Below are 18183 nucleotides of genomic sequence, written 5' to 3'. Positions count from 1 at the left end.
GAATGCACCTATCGAGCTAGCCGCTTGGATATTAGGCTAGTGAAGTAGACACTTCCACTACCACTCATTCGACCATAGGTGATTAATTTTGACTTTTGTGGAGAAATGCGCCTATCGAGCTAGTAACTTGGATATTGGGCTAGTGAAGTAGACACTTCCACCACCACCCATTAGACTATAGGTGATTAGTTTGACTTATGTGGGAGAATGCGCCTGTCGAGCTAGCTGCTTGGATAGTGGGATAGTAAAGTAGACACTTCCACCACCACTCATTCGACCATAGATGATTAGTTTGACTTATGTGGGGGAATACACCTTTCGAGCTAGCCACTTGGATATTGGGCTAGTGAAGTAGACACTTCCACCACCACCCATTCCACCATAGGTGATTAGTTTGACTTACGTCATGATCATGTATCATATATGTTTCTCCACAATGCATTCTCTTTTTTTTTTTTTGTAATAATTGTTTGTCTTTGTCACTTAGTGATGGTGTACTTCAAGACTTTCAAGAAGGGATATTTGACCATTTTCGAAGACTCTAGTGACGTTATAGAGGAGGGGAATACTTTTCCAATTCGCCCTCCTTTCCTTGGTTCTTGGGGCTTGAAGTTCGAGCTGCTTGATGGTTCTTTTCGTTTGGCGCAATGGGCTTGTGAGACTTCATGTCAATTGGTTGAAGGCCTATTACATTCTAGGGTTTTATTATTAAAGTCATATAACCATGAAAAAATTGAGCATTATAGCTAATTTCCTACCCTTGGGAGTGCGGTTCGGGATCAGAAGGTGGCATAAGGCACTATTTTCAAGGCCATAGTAAAGCCTTCTTTTTGTGAAGGACATTGGGAGTGGTTGGAGGATGTGCTGGGGCAACATTGTAAGGTACTACATCAGGCAGGTATTTATGATGCAATTTATGCCTCATTGTTCTCGTATGACCGACTGCATACTGTTATGTGGGCCTTTTGTGAGCTTTGGTGTCCATCCACTAATACCCTTCACACTTTCATAGGCGAAATGTCTATCTCGTTATGATATTTACGTTAGCTTGGTGGACTTTCTATTAAGGGTGCAATATACGATGAAGTGGTGTCGAATGCCCAAGAGTTAGCCGGAAATATGAGGGACAATAATTTCTTTCTTCCTGTCAGTTGTGGATATTTATTCCTTGTTTACCATCGACTTTATAAAGAGTCGAAGAAAAATATGGTGAGGATTACTAGCCGGATAAAATTTTGGTTTAAAGGAGAAGTCAAGTATCATAAATCAATCAAGCAGGCTTAAAGGAACAAGACTCAAGCTCTGAGGATACTAGCAACCTTTCTGGTATTATTGTCACAACTCGGTCTTGAGCTGTGCAAGGGGACAAAGTCTTCAGTGACTTGGGGATTGTTGGTGCGGCAAAGGGTGAGACTTATCTGTCAACTTTCCTTGTATATTGGTTGTACAAATTTGTTCAACCTCGTGGGGATGGCGACTTGATTAGACCTGGGGTGTTTAAGGTTGCTAGTATGATGACTCGTGGTCGTTCATTCAGCCTTACTATTCTTGTAATTGCTAGCATCTACAAATGGCTGAATATAATTGTTTTTTCTTCTGATCCTAGAAAGTGCGACGCCATTTTCCCGATCTATTGTGTTTACGCTTGGTTAGCAGAGTATTTCAACACACATTTTAGTATTGAATCTGCTATGAAGCCTCGAATGACGAGATATACTGGTGAAAGGATGGCCAAACATTTTGAGGAGTTAGAGGCCTATAACTTATTTCGATCATGCAAAAATATGACCTTGCACTGTTTGGCGTGTAGTGAAGGTAATCCCAAGGAATTGGTTGATGACGGTCATCTTTCTAACTCAGATTTAGAGTATTTCATCAATATCCGCTCGAGCTACTTGACTTTGCGAAGTTCATCTGCTATGGTCATTAGGCTATACATTCCTCACAGGTTTAGCAGGCAATTTGGTTTTATTTAAGCCATCTCGGGTAAACTTAAGTTGATCTTCGGGATGGTAATTTATAGAACATTATTTAGCATTGGGATTCTTGTGTTCGTGATGGTACCCATTTTATATTGAGATTACCAGCGCATTTTGACTTCCCATCTCGTTCCACTACTAAGACCTATTTGGAGTGGTAGTCCTAGCTTTATGCAGGCTATTTCTCTAACAAAGAAAATTCTATCCCAAGGAGCAAACGTTCGGCTTCATCGAATCAAGAGATGGTTAAAGTGAAGAAAAATACAATTGCTTAGCAAAATTCTAATCCCAAGACCAACGAAATGGTTCGAGGAAGTGTTGATAGAGCTCTTGGTGGAGTAGCAGACGAGGACCATAGTCACGGTGATCGTAATTAGCGTCACTTAGGGAGAAAAGCTGGTACTGGCACCGTTGGAAGGAACACCACTAGTTTTAATGATATGGAGTCATTTTTTATCAGCGTTCCTAGCACTTCTCAATCAATGGCTTCCAGTGTTGTACCAGTAATGATAAAATCAATATTTGTCATTTCAATTTATTGTGGTCTTTTTTTTTTTAATTATTATTATTATTTTTTAATTTTTTATGAATCCTCTTTTAACTCATTTTGACAGTTGCCAAATGATGACTTTGACTTGGTGTCTGGCAATGAAAACATGAGACTTCTTGATAAGTTCTCAGATAATGAACAATCAGTTCATGGGCCATTAGCCTTTGATTTAGTGATTGTCATAAGAGTTATCTCTCAGTTGACTCAGCTCCAATTGTTCAAACTTCTTCCTTACCTATTGCTCCTGCACGGAGTCAAGTTGCACATTCAGTGGCTTCTACCATTGATACAAGAAGCATGATCCTTTATGCTCGCCGCTGCAATTAAGATACGAAATAAATGCATAAATAATTAATTTTATTTGATTATAATAAAGGGGTACGATTCTTTGTGGTTTGTTCTATTATAAAAGAACAAATCCTCTAATTCGATTTCCAAAATGGGCATAATTCAACGGCCGTAAAAGCTTGTTGTTGAATTAAACAAGTTGATGAATTTCTTCAAGTCTTCGAATGGAGCAACTTGGAGAAAAAAAGGCTTGATCGAAGGCTTGATAGGTTTGATCTCGAACGAGTCTTGAAATGACCTCTTTAAAAAGAGAAACCAAATTTGCATTTGTAACTTGAAAGGATTAACACAAGTTTGGAGTGTTTAATAATCATTTCTTTTAAGTTTGAGGAACTTTAGAGAAAATTATAAGAAGAGAATTTGGTAGTCTTGAGATTGCTTAGGAGCTTACAAGACCATTAGCCAAAAAAAAAAATGTCTCCCTTTCTCCCTAATGAGAGCCTCTATTTATAGGCTTAATAGGAGAGGGTTAATTTTGGAAATTCTAAAATTGACTCTAATTTTCAAGAAACAAGCAATTTATTTCTTATTTTATGGACATGATTTGCATTCAGATTTAAATTTAAATTTGAATTATTCTGCTAAATTTTGACAAATTTGGGTTGATCCAATTGTCAAAATAGGTTCACTTTTGTTTTGGTGTGACTCATAATTTAAAAAATAGGTTAAGATTCATAATTTTAATAAAACCCACATCCATTTAAAAATTTTGCCATCTTAATTTTGACCAATCAAAAAAAATTATTTGTTTTGATTAATTAGGCGATAATCAAGACACATAAAAATTTAATTGTCTACAGATATATCTATATATAGTGAAAAGGGCATTGATATATTTATAATTTATTATTATTATTATTATTATTATTACAACAATGCCATCAATTCAGATTAGCATAAGGGTAGTTGAATAGTGTAGGATTCGATTGGAGAAAACTTTTGCACAACCCAAACATGCTCAAGTAAAAGCGGGGGAGAGTATTTCTTTATCCAAATTCTACCCGACTTGTAAATGTAATTATTATATACAGTATGGGTGTGTTTGATTGGGGGATTAGGAGGGGGACTATCCACTATTTGGATTGTAATTTAATAGTGCACCTTATCCGTCGTTTGATTTTTTTTTAGTCCGGCGGACTCCATGTCCGGCCGGACTCCATGTCCTCCATATGGGGGACTATCCTGTCCTGGGGGGTGGGACAGAAAGTGGGGGACTAATCACTGTTTGGATTATATGCAAAAATGACCATTTTTGACCCTCTACTATTTAATTATGTATTATATTTAATAAAATTCAATAAAATTTAAATGTCTCAATTTAAAAATAAAATAATTTTATTTAAATTTTTATTAATGTTTTATTTATTTAATTTTTTAAAATAATTTTTTATAGATATTTTATTGATGTTTTATTTTAAAATTTTGTTTATGTTTTATTTAATTTCATTGTTTAAATTTAATAGATGTTTTAATAGATGTTTTATTTAAACAATTAAATGTTTAATTTCAACAATAAATAATTTCATTTATTTAAATTATGTTTTATTTAAACATTTAAACATTTGTACATCAACATGTTTATTAAATTATTTCAACATCTGTACATCAACATGTATATTTATTTAACATCTATTAAATTATGTTTTAATACGTCAACATTTGATTACATCTACATTTGTTAATTGTTAATTACATCAACATTTGTTAATTGTTTTAACATAATCTATACATCAACATTTATTTAATTGTTGATTGTTAATTGTTTAAACATAATCTGTACATCAAAATAATTTCAATGTTAATTGTTTAAATAAAAATTTAAACATTTAACCATTAGTATGTTTAATTTCAACAATAAATCTTTATTTGTTTAAATAAAAATAATCTATACCGGTCAAATTTTTTTATCAATATTAGTATGTTTAAATATCTTTAAACAAAATTTAACCATTAGTATGTTTAATGTTTACTAAAAATAATTAAAATATTAAAGATATGTTTAATATTGCTATTACATAGTAAACAATTGAAAAAGGGTAAAATAGTCTTTTGTTCATTTATCCTATCCAGTCCGTCCAACCAAACATTGGATTCACTGAAAATAGTCCTATCCAGACATCTAATCTCATGAAAAAACAAACACAGGATACATATCCAATCCGACCAAATAGTCCGGGGGATTCACAGTCCCAGGATTCAAGTCCGATGGATTCTAATCCCCCCTTTTCCAGTCCGTCCAATCAAACACACCCTATATATATCATATGTTATTGAATTTTTATAGAATATATATAATATCTATAGAATGTATTATTGAGTTATTGTTATGTTTTATATGACATAATATAATTCTAATATATGTATGAATATGTAATATATATTTTTAATTATAATAGACTCCATTTGGTTTAATTTTAAAATGAGCTTTGAAAAGGAAAAATTTGTTTGATTATAAGTTTTGAAATGAGTTTTGAAAAGAGTTTTAGTTGTATTTTGAAATTGTTTTGAGTTTATTTTTTTTTAAATATTTAAAAAATTTCTTAATTTTATTTTTTTAGGATAAATATTTTTTGTTGTAAATATTTATTTATTTATTTATGTGCGATGTATTTACTACATTTGTGTGCTATATATTTTTTAAATATTTTCAATATATATTTAAAATATTTACAAATTTTTAAAATTAATTTTTTATTTTAAATATATTATTTTTATTTTAAATATTTTCTTATTTTTTTAATTTAAATAGTTTATTTTATTTTATAACTATTTTTTAAATATTTTAGTTTTTTAATATTTTAAATAGTTTTTTAAATATTTATTCATTTTTGAAATTTTAAAATTTTTTGAATCGCCCATATATATATATATATAGATATATATCTAAATCATGACAAATTATTTGGCCAATAGTTAAAAAAATAATAAAATATTTTTTTCAAAAAAATAAAAAATATTTTTCTTCAAATTCAAAAAAATAAAAAATAATTTTAAAGAACAAAGTAAAAATATTTTTTTTGAATTTTTTTTTGTTTTAAAATAGAGTTTTGAGTTTTGAATTGATTGTTTAATTATGAATTTTAAAAAGAATTTTAAAATTTTTTTATCGAAATAATGGTTTTAAAATTAAACCAAAAGCTACTGTAATTTTTTAATTTTTATTATTAAATTTTAATATTATTATTAAACTTTTATGTTGCGAATCAAGTGGGATCCGGAAAGAGGGCTTCGTTTGAAAACATATCGGCCTTGTTTGATTAACTCTTAAAATATAATTTTTAAAATTTTATTTAGTTGAAAATTTTTTAAAAAATTTCAAAATCATTTTCTCTTTCCTACACATCAATTAATCACTTTTTTTCTCTTCTCTCTATTTTTTTAATTTTTTTTTTCATACACATCTACTCAGCTACAATAAAATATCAAATCATTACAAACTCGCACACTCTAAAATTATTTCTAAAATATAAAACCAAACAAATTTAAAAAAATTTCTAAACTCTTTCTCTAAGATTTTTTTTTGAAGATTTATCTTCCAAAACCAAACTAAACACACCCACTATTTTATTATTTTTTAAATTTTTTAAAATTAAAAAAAAATAAAAAATAAAAAAATAATTTATAATAACTTTTTAATTAAAATATTTAACGAGAGTCAGATAGTTATTAATATATTTTTTTTTGGTATAACATAATTATCGATATATAATAAACGTTTTACATACATATAATAGTTGGTAAGTTTTACATATTAAATAATTTAAATTATTAAAACGAGTTAGGCCAATATCCAGCACAGCCCTTAATTGAAAAAGAGAGCAGAAACGTGAAACAAAGCAGGAGAGGCAAAAACGGAGAGAGAGAGAGAGAGAGAGAGGGAGGGAGACGCAGCAGTATCGGCAAGCACCGTCCTCCGTTCTTCATTGTCCTCCACAATCATCGGCCATTGTTGTCTGCCGGAACAAAACGAAGAGAGAAGAAGAAATCTTTTGAGAAGAAAGTCTGTCCTCAGCCATTGTTGTCCGCCGGAGCTCCCTCACGCCATAGATTGAACCAGGTTCGTCCTCTAAACTCTCAAATCTAATTTCAAATCTGAATTGAAAAGTTAGAGTTTTGATTGAGAACTAGATTTGAAATTAAAAAATTACAGCTTTGAAAAATTAGAGGTTTTGATTGTGGTGCTCCGTCTCCTTCTCTCTCTCTCTCTCTTTCTCTTCGTTTCTTTCTCCTCTCGTATGCTGCTTTGTTTCACGTTTTTCTGCTCTGTTTTTCATTTTTTAAATAATCAAAACGGCGCCGTTTTTAAAACTCTATGAAGAACTATAGAGGGAGGACTGTAGAGGATCCGGATGCGTTTCGAAAACTCCCGCGTTTTGCAAGTCCCTAAAAATGGAACCGTTGTGTTGTTTTGCCAAGGGGCCAGGGAGACACCTGATCACCACTATATATACATGTCCACAATCATTGGCTTATCATATCTGGTACAACGTACGTATGTACGACTTGTCCGACCAATACACATAATAAAACCGCTGTCAGACAACCGCACGTTTGTTTTCGAGATCCAAACCAGTTTCTCTAAGATGAGGAGGGGAGAGCAGCATGGATGCGGAGTGGAACAAGTGACGTTGATACTGGTGGTGGCTGTTTGCCTCATCTTTCTTCCCTTGGGGATGGGTCCAGGGCCGTTGGGGCCGCCACCCCTTTACGTGCTCCTCCTCTTCCCCGTGGTGGCCGCTGTTGTCTTCATTTTCCTTTCTCAAGCCCCCAAATGATCCGCTCATTATTATATTATTACTATATATGTTAGTTTACATAACACACTGTTTTATTGTTTTTGATTTTTGATTTTTTTGTTTTTGGGTTGGAGAATGGCCCTAGTGCTGTAATTCGTGTTTGGAGATTATATGTATCTAATACACAGACACATTTCCTAAGAAATATATATATTTTTTGTTTTTGAATGTGTTGAATGTTTAGGCCTACTTGTTCAGATGTGCATGGTTGTTACTTATTTTCACATGATTGGGTTTTATTGATGGCCATTTCATGCTATTCACTGTTAATGCATCAAGTGCATCTTAACAAATCAGTAGAGTCATATGGAAATTTTTTCAATAATTTCGGATCATTAGTGTGATATTTGATACACACGTGGTATTCTTGATTAATAAAACTACTTCAAAATAAATAAATAATGAGTAGGATTGATCTTGGTCCTACCCATTAGCGAATCAAAGTGGATCAGATCGCTTCTACTAGCTTATTACTACTGCTTTTATTGGTTTGAAAACATCATAGCAATATACTAAGTTGATAATTTGAGAACATTAATTACTCAGATTGTATGGTAATATAATATGGGTTCAACAGTTAATTACGGGTTAAATTTTGTGCTCTTGTTATTGATTTTCAAATTCAGTTAGGCAATATTCTTCTGATCCATTATCAGTTAGATATAACTCATTTAAAGAACAAAATGATCAGATCTCTTTCGAGACCTTCCTTGCTCTGTTCCACAGCAACAACTCTCTCTCACTGCCATTTCTCGAATCGTCTGTTCCTCACTGTTTGATCAAAATCTCTTTCCATTGGTCTTTCAATCACAATTCACTCTTTTTTTTATTTCTTTTTTTATTTTTATTTTTTTGGTTGGGGGGGGGGGGGGGGGGGGACGTTAATTTAGGGTTTAGTAACCAATTTCAGTACTTGTTTTTGTGACTTTTTAGGCATAAGCAGATTCAAGGTCCGATTTTGGAGTGCATTCTTGAATTTCAGGTTGATGTTGTCACAACATGTAGTGTTGCAGATGAGCAAAACTACTCACTGGTACGAATGATCACTATGGAGGTGTTATCGTGGAGATAACAACTGAGCCCAAGGACGCTGCTGTGTTTGTTTTTCTGCTCAGAACTTTGGTTTCACATTGGAAGCAACAGGTAGCATTTACATTTTTGTTTGAATTCAACTCCAATTTCTTTGTTTTAATGGCATTCCTATCGAAAATGTAAGTGAAAGTATTCCTTTTGTTGAATTGAATATCAGCTCTTGTTGAATCTTGGTAAGCATTTGCTCGCACTAAAATTGCTTTTGGTAAAAGATTTATGATGGCCTTTTCCCTATGCAATAAATATGCAAGAATTCAGCCTTGAAATGTGCCAAAACTTTAGATTGTTATACGCGAATCACAAAAACAAAGCATTATCCTTACATTGCTTTACTAACAAATAAGTAATTTGATTAATTTCAGTAGATAGGATAGGAAAATAGGCTTAGTGAATTTCAAGAGATAAAGTGATTTCAAGAGATAGACAAGAGATAGAATAGGAAAATACGATAGGAAGTTTACATAACACATTGTTTTGTTGTTTCACTTTTTGTTTTGGGGTTGGAGAATGGCATGAGTACTGTAATTCATGTTTGGAGATTCAATGTATCGAATACACAGACACATTTCCTAAGAATTGTGTTTTTGAATGTGTTGGATGTTTAGGCCTACTTGTTCAGATGCATGGTTGTTACTTATTTTCACGTGATTGGGTTTTGTTGATGGCCATTTCAGGCAATTCACTGCTAATGCATGAAGTGCATCTTAACAAATCAGTAGGGTCATGTGGAAAAATTTTCAATAATTTTGGAGCATTAGTGTGATATCTGATACTTATGTGGTACACTCTTGATTAATAAAAAAACAAGAGTAAAAATGAGCGGGACTAATCTTACTCCCAAAAGTGAATCAGATTGATATTACTAGTGTTTTTATATATACTAATCCATTATCTAGTGGTGATTAATTAATTTCCTGGTGGTTAGTTCAGGAAATATGTAGTCCCAGATTAATAAGATCAAGAGTTTTGTCATCACTACGATAAAATTGCAATGAACAAGTTTGTGCTTGATTGGTGTGTATTTTGGATATTGATTGATATTTATTGAGAAGAAAAAAAAAAAAAAAGGAAATGTAAAAAAAAAAGAAGCTTAAATTTATGTATTCAAATCCAAAATCCAAACACACAACCTTGCACTTATCTTTTACAGCAATAAATTCTCTCAAATAAACTCTACTAATATAGAATGATGTTGCATTTTATACCTTTTTATTTTTCAAACCAAAATACCCATTATTATATGTCATATTTGAATGATTTTTAAAAAAAAAAATAAAAAATAAAAAAAAATAAAATTTGTCTTTGCATACTATTTTCTTTTGCTGATAAATCAACACAATGTAAATTTTGAAGCCTCCTTTTCAAATTATTATTAAAACTAGCACTGTTATGACTCATATTTTGAATGATCTTTTTTGTGTGAAAATTATGTTTGGCTATAATTTCTTTGGAGATATATCTACATATTGTTTAAAATTCTGGTATGAATGCCTAAATTATCAAAATTTCCCCCCTTTGATTCCTCTTTCTGGTGAAAGCTACACATAAAATTCCAGAGCAATAATCCATAACAAATAAATTGATTACATTTATACTTCTATATATGCATCAAAAAAATCGGTGAATTATTACCCTAAATCCTCTTCAACTATTACTAAATATCAATTTATTCTCTCAGGTTTAAAATTGTGTATTTCAATCACTCAACCACTATCACACTTCCATAGTTGATGATGGGTCTAAATGTATAATTTTAAAATTGAGAAAGTAAAATCATTGAAAGGTGTAAAGTGTAATTAATCCTTAAAAGAAGGAGAGAGAGAACATGGTGTGGAATTGCAAATGCAATCACCACACAAACAACACAAGATACAGAACGTACAACAAAATAGACATAGGGATAAGAGAGAACAACAGAGCTAACATAGCAGGAGCTTCAGGCTGCATATAGTATGGAAATATCAGTATTGATGCTATTATCAGCACAACCATGAAAAATGTCGCACAATCCCTATTTTCTGCGTTACCCATCTTTAGAGACAGAGAGAGGACAAAGTGGTTTGACAGATTCACCATCCTAGTTATATAGCAAAGGGTACTAATAGGTTAATACCAGGCCCGGCCTCAGATTTTCGTGACCAAAAGTTGATAATCAACTAATAAATTTTTGAGATCCTTCACATATATATATATTTTTCCCATTGAATGAAAAAATAATTTGAAGGTAAAGGACAAAAGATTTGTGTCAAAATCACTAAAAATACTTAGCATTACATTACAATAACTAATAAATATCGCTTTATTCTCTTTCTTATTGCATTTTTAGAAGCAAATAAATCAATCATACTTGCATAATTTAGTTTTTTAGCAAAATCATTTTCAATGGATAACAATACTAATTATTTTAAATGGGCCTTTCAATTTTTAAATGGATCAATTTATTTTAAATTAGTTTGGGCATTTCTTAATTTTTTTTGGATTTAACACATACCTAATATATTACACTAAATTATAATATGAGAGGACCATTTTTGGGATCTATTTTCAATGGATAACAATGTTAATTTTTTTAAATGGATCTTTCAATTTTTTAATGGGTCAATTTATTTTAAATTAGTTTGGGCCTTTTCAATTTTTTTTAGACTTAAAACATACCTAATATATTACACTAAATTATTAGAAAAATGTTTGGGGGTCCTAATTCTGTGGCTCAAATGTGGCTCAAATGACCAAAACGACGTCGTTTTGGCCATTTTGATGTTGTTTTGTACTCAAAACGACGTCGTTTTGGCTATTTGAGCCACATTTGAGCCACAGAATTTGGGCCCTCTACCATTGCTCAAATTATTATAAGAGAAACCCCTTTTTTGAGTCTATTTTGAGGTGTCTTAAGCCATGGCCTGGTCGGCCTAAGCTCAAAGCCGGCCCTGGTTAATACTCTTCAATTACTGTTTTAGAAAGAAACAAAAATAAAAAATTAATGGGGTAGATATGGTGCACAAAGGATTATGATCCTCTTCATTACAAATTTGTAATTATAAGGTGCCGTTTGGTTGTAATTATGTAATGATTTTTTTTTTCTTAATTTAAAAGGACAATAATATATAAGTCCAATTTTTAAATTCATTTTTTAGACTTAATAATGTGTAAGTGATATAATTGGTTGTTGATTAGAGAATATATAAGAGAACATTATTTTTAATATCCTAATTGATTGTCACTTTACTGGCTTAAAAATTAGGTCTAATTTTTAATTTTAAATAACAACGGGCATGTTGTAATTATAACCAAAAGGAAAAGTGTATCAATTCACTTTTATCATGACAAGGTTATTAAAATTGGAATTTCATGGGGATTATTGGGAGGAGACTTATAAATTGAGGGAAGTGTTTAGGTGTGTAAGGTGCATACCCTATGTATTTATATAAGTTAGCTCATAAAATAACATCCCTGCCATGCAGGTTTATTATTAGTTAGTGATACTAGTGTTGTGAATATAATGGTATCATCATTGCATTGAATTTTTATTTTTACACCACAAAGATATGAGTCATAACATTCTGATTCATTTGAATTTCATAAACTATTGTTATTAAAATCATGATCTGGATCTTAAATCTTATTCAATGATTTAATTTAGGCCAAACAATCTTGGATTGCACATTAGAATCTTAAATTTTGCATATCTTAAAGTAATTATAATCTTAGTCATAAATCGTACTACGATCTTGTTCCTACTATTTTTTTTTATTTTATTATATATGAATATATCTATTTAAAAAATTGACTATAAACTCTTTCTCCAAACATTTTCTCTAATTTATATTAACATAAAATATATTATATCAAATTTATCTTTTTTCTTTAATGATTTTCAAATTATTTAACATACATTATCATTATTGTTAATTTTTCATTTACTTTACATTAAAAATAAAATCTTATGATCCTCAATTCGATTTACAGGCAATTCTTAAATGTTCAAGTACATACCATATGTATTTGTATAAGTTCTTACAAATATACATAAGTTACCTTACAAAATCACGTAAGTTTTTACAAACATACTTAAATTAATCCATAAACGTATATTTGTGAGAACCCCACTTTCAAAATGTAACTATCTTGCCACATTTACGTAGGAGAACAAATAACAAACAATTATTAGATAGTGATACTATATCATTAATATCACTATTATATTACCCCCCCAAAAAAAAATCACCTTAAATTTGTGAGGGAATGGAACCATACCTTTGAATTTTTTTTTGGTTGAGAAGTAGGAAAACGAGCAATAAATTAAAAGAAAAACAAAGTACAAGAACAACAAAATAAATAAATAAAAAAAACTAAAAATCTATGTAGGAAACAAAGGGAATATCACAAAACTCTTTATTCTTAACATAAAAAGTCCAGAACTACATTCTAGAGGTGTAAATCTACACTCTAAGAGTGTAAATCTACATTTTAAAAGTGTGAAGAAGGTTGTTGGATCATCATCAAAACTTAGCTAGAAATCACCTAAAGATTGAAGCCTTTGCCCCTCTCTCTAGAACTCATGCCCATATCTTTCATTGTTGATACGTGGTTTTGAGACTATTTTTTATTTTATAAACAAATTGACGGTTAAAATCCCAATGCAACTGTCATTAAAAAAGGAAGTTGTGCAGGAAGCAAACTCTTTTCTACACAATTTTTTTAGATAGTGTTTAATTCATTGGAATGAAATGATCATTCTATTAAAATGTTTATTCTCATGTTTAATTGATTAAAAAAAAAAAAAAATACATTACAAATGTAATCAACAGTTATCAAATTGAATGATCATTCAATAGTGGAGTTTAAAGAATGATCATTATATTCCATTCAATTTCATTCTATCTCATTCCCATAAATCAAATCGAGCATATCAGATGTGTCAAACTTACCTCCCGCTATGACAAAGAGTGATTCCATAGTTGCAAGACTTGTAACATGCAAGTCGGGACTACATTATTACGGTGAGTTTGGTTACTTTGTCCATAAATTCTTATATCTCTAAGCCTCTCTTATCATGTTGTATAGTTAGAGAGAGAGACGTGAAAGAAGGGACATAAACATTGGGACAAGGACTTAACTTATGACTACGTTGTTAAAGTTGCCAGAGTTTGGTTTTTTTGTCTCAAAATACTTGAGTCCCTATGTTTCAAACCTCTCTTATAATGTTGTACGGTTGAAAAGAAAGGCACAAACACATATTGGTATGAAAAGTATTGTGCCGAGGTTTGATATGACCTATTCCTATCAAAATGAAAAGCAAAGCTAAGTGAAGAGGATCAACACACAATTCAACAAATTCAATGCACAACTCAAGCTACAGTTGCAGCCTCAGCTCAGGTTACAACTCAAGGTCTTAGGCTTAGGTTAGCTTAGAGTCTAACCCATGGTTAGTGAGTTTGTTATATTGTAATAGTCTATTTAAGAGGGAGAGTTATGCCGAACAGTGGGCAAAACTATGCTAGCACAAATTTTGGTGTTGCGCTGTGTAAGTTGAGCCTGGGCACATTGTGCGGCTGAGTTAGGTCCGCACTAGATATGGTGGCACGCGTGTGCTTAGCCTAGCTGGAATCGCACAGAACACGGTATTTGATTGGGTCCGCACGGACGCATTGGGTCGAGTTATGGATGGTTCCGACTGCAGATGTGGGGACTAAGATTGCCCATAAGATTGCTGTGTAAGGCCGAGATGTCGAACGGCGCGCCCTGCATTTAGTCGGTTTTGATGGACCGGTTTGGTTTTGCTCGGCAGTAGCTATCCAACGTAATGTTTATGTCTCACCAAGTAATAGCTCGGTTCAATATTCCACGTGGACCAATGATGAGAAGAGATGAATCCACTCCTGGTATGCGTCAATACCATTTGGCGGTGTAACAAACACTGTTTGGAGGTTTTGGTCTCTACACATGTAAGAAATGTAGAGAGAAGCTGTAACGACTCAATCTTGGCAAGGCAAAACCCTGCCAAGAGGGTGCACCTCAAACGCTATAGCACCTTTACACCACAATTCCTGTATAATTCTTACATCACATCACCACATCACCAAAAGTGCATAAGACCTTTCAATTGCCTAACATATATGAGATGATCTATTCAAAGACAAAAAAAAGTATTATCATGCTACAAGATAGTTCCCAAGCATTTCCTCCAAAAAAAAATATATATAATACATACTAATCACGAATCCATCAATACATCCAACTTCATAAGCAATTTTTACAATCAACCTCCTTCATAAAAAAAAGGGTAAGCTTACATCCTAGAATGACCCTAAGCAAAACCTCAACCACAAGATGCCCACCTGTGATCCTTCAAAAAATTCTAGTCTTCCAAGTTGAGGCGAGCCACACAAAAGTCTATGAATCTGAAAAAAAAAATTATTTAAAAGAATGAGCTAAAGCCCAATGAGTATACCAATACCATGGAGTTATAAAACTTGCTCCTACCAATAGGGTTCAAAATAAAGATACTAAACATAAGAGCTTAATTGGACTTAAATTTATACAAAATAAAAATAAAAATGATGAAATACAATTTTCATAAAACGTTATCAAGATTTTTCCAAGGAATCTCATAAGGCAGAAAAAAAATACATTTGGATAATGAAAGTAAACAAAAATATAATTTTTCAATACATTAAGATTTCTTGTCCATCATACAATCCACTACATAGCCTTAGGGTCGCGTTACCTCGCGACTTAGGTGGTGACGGTACCGTTACCCAAAACATAACCATAGGAACATAGCTCATGTCATCGTAGCACTTCAATTCTTGTTTCAATGTTTCGGTCCCCGAGACCCCTTATACATACAACGACCCTTATGGTCCTTAAAACATTTCGGTCCCCAGGACCCCAAAGCATTTTGGCCCTTGTGGCCCCAAAGGCTATATTCGGTTATATGATCAATAAAATAAATACCCTCACATAATATTTCACTGTCATTCAATCATCATCATCATAAAATTTGAAAGACTCAACTTAAATAAATTCTCATAAAAAATTTAATGCTTCATTATACAAATGAAATCATATCTTTATTAAAACTCAACCCTTGGCCTCAATAAATTTATAGATTTTCTTTTTATACATATATCATGATGAAATGTATCATTCACTTCCTTTAATTCAAAAATTATTTTCAAACTTTGTAATAAAGATAGAGGTAAGGTAATTTCCATGGTAAGTATACTCACCTCCAAAAATAGCAAAAGTGTAGATTTGAAACTCTACAAATTAATTTCCAAGAGGTGTAGAGATGCCTTCCTCCAATCCTAACAATTAGTAAATAGGATCTCAAATTAGGAAAAGCTTTCAATGAAAATTACAACATCTACAAAAATGATCCTAAATAAAATTATGCTAAGGAATGGCAAGCTAAAGAACTCCTCCAACTTTAAGTCACCCAAACAAATAACTTATCCAATCTCCATAACACCCATCCTTTGAACATCTTTGAGTTAGTAACTTTTTAAATACCCAATCAATTTATATGCACAATACCACCATCAATTTACTACAAAAGTCAAAAATCAACATTTTTGTATAAACTCAACAACTTAAGTAAAATCTCTTCAATCACTTATAAAATTCCTCCATAGAACATAGAGATACCCAATCCACCATTTATCAAATCAATTTCAACATATAAATTCCCTAACACCAAAATTCCCAATTTTTACATCACATTCAAACCCTAGATTAACCCAAAATCTTAATCTCCAAATCAAGCATCAAATTGACCATTTTTTTTTTAAACATGTAAAACATTCATGGAAACTAATTGAGAGTATAAAATTCAACAAGCAAACCCCAAATCATAATAGATCTAAAACACAAAAATTTCATCATCTCTAACTCAAAATATGTAAAACCTTAAACTAAACTTTTAGAGAAAGATTCTTACCAATTACAAGCCTCTAATCCATCAAGAAAATAAATCCCATGCTTTGATTCTTCAAAAGATTAAGAAAAATCTAGAGTTGGTGTTTCTATTGTGTTATTTTCGGATGGATTTAAGGAGTGGCCGACCGGACCCTTTTTCCGGCGAGATAAGGTGGCCGGAGGTGGTGGAGATGGTGGGTCAAGGTGGTGGTGTAAGGGTGGAGCAAAGGTGTGGTGTTTGGCCTCCAAGAAAGTAAAGGAAAATGAGAGAGAAAGTAGAGAGAAGTTAGAGAATGAAGAATGAAGAAAAAAAAATCTGCACTTCTATTTTTTTTTTTTTTGTGTTGAAATGGGGTGTTTGGTCACACCTACCATCAAGTTTGGAGTTGGGTTTAGATATCCTAAATGGAGTTTAACATAGGAGTGTGTTTGGCTCTAGATGAAAAGTTGGGAATATTATAATTCTACCCCCCTAAAGGAAAATTTCGTCCACGAAATTTATTCATTTGTTTAGTCTAGTTCATACCTTGAAAAAGATGTGGATATCGAATTTTCATATCATCCTCCCGCTCCCAAGTAGCTTCCTCCAAAGCATGATTTTTCCACAATACCTTTACTAGTGGTATGGTCTTGGAACGTAGTACTTGATCCTTCATGTCTACAATCTCTATGGCTTCCTCTTCATAAGACAAATCATCCTTGAGTTGGATTGGTTGGAAATCTAACACGTGTGATGGGTCAGGCATGTACTTCTTCAACGCAGATACATGAAACACATTGTGAATGCGAGATAGACTAGGTGGTAAGGCCAAACGATAAGCAGTCTTGCCAATGCGCTCTAATATCTCAAATGGCCCAATATACCTTGGTCTTAGTTTGCCTTTCTTACCAAATCGCATCACTCCCTTCCATGGCGAGATTCGTAAAAATACATGATCTCCCACTTGAAATTCCAAATCCCTCCTCCGATTATCTGCATAGCTCTTTTGTCTACTTTGAGCCGCCTTCAACCTTTCTCGAATAATATGCACTTTATTGGTAGTAATTTGAACAATCTCTGGCCCTAACAATTTTCTCTCTCCAACCTCATCCCAACATACTGGAGTTCTACATCTTCACCCATATAAAGCTTCATAGGGAGCCATCCCAATACTTGATTGATGACTATTATTATATGCAAATTCTATTAAGGTCAAGTGTTCATCCCAACTACCTCGAAAATCTAGGACACAAGCTCTCAACATGTCTTCTAAAGTTTGAATTGTCCTCTCGGATTGCCCGTCGGTTTGGGGGTGAAAAGCTGTACTGAATCTCAGTTTAGTACCCAAGGCATTTTGAAGACTAGGCCAAAAGTGGGATGTGAAGCGCGAGTCTCTGTCTGAAACAATAGATACTGGCACACCATGCAATCTCACAATTTCATCCACATAAATTTTTGCTAATCGATCAAGTGAAAAGTTTTTCTTAGTAGCCAAAAAGTGTGCAGATTTGGTCAACC

The 18183-nt window shown here is 32.3% G+C and overlaps 2 long non-coding RNA genes across 2 annotated transcripts; one reads left to right on the top strand and one right to left on the bottom strand.

The window, feature by feature from the left end:
• The first annotated feature begins 6678 nt into the window (after nt 1-6678).
• LOC114307650 (uncharacterized) lies at nt 6679-8942 on the top strand. The gene is made up of 2 exons (XR_003645191.2): nt 6679-6934; nt 8607-8942. It is a non-coding gene; the product is annotated as an uncharacterized LOC114307650 (long non-coding RNA).
• Nucleotides 8943-14747: 5805 nt separating this feature from the next.
• Nucleotides 14748-17115, bottom strand: LOC145798964 (uncharacterized). The gene is made up of 3 exons (XR_014340888.1): nt 16708-17115; nt 15998-16075; nt 14748-15166 (listed from the first exon to the last, which is right to left on the bottom strand). It is a non-coding gene; the product is annotated as an uncharacterized LOC145798964 (long non-coding RNA).
• Between the last annotated feature and the right edge of the window lie 1068 nt (nt 17116-18183).

The sequence above is a fragment of the Camellia sinensis genome, chromosome 9, assembly GCF_055761805.1.
Source record: "Camellia sinensis isolate YWXY chromosome 9, ASM5576180v1, whole genome shotgun sequence".
Taxonomy (NCBI): domain Eukaryota; kingdom Viridiplantae; phylum Streptophyta; class Magnoliopsida; order Ericales; family Theaceae; genus Camellia; species Camellia sinensis.
The sequence above is the reverse complement of the archived record's forward strand: the minus strand, read 5'-3'. Positions and strand labels throughout refer to the sequence as shown.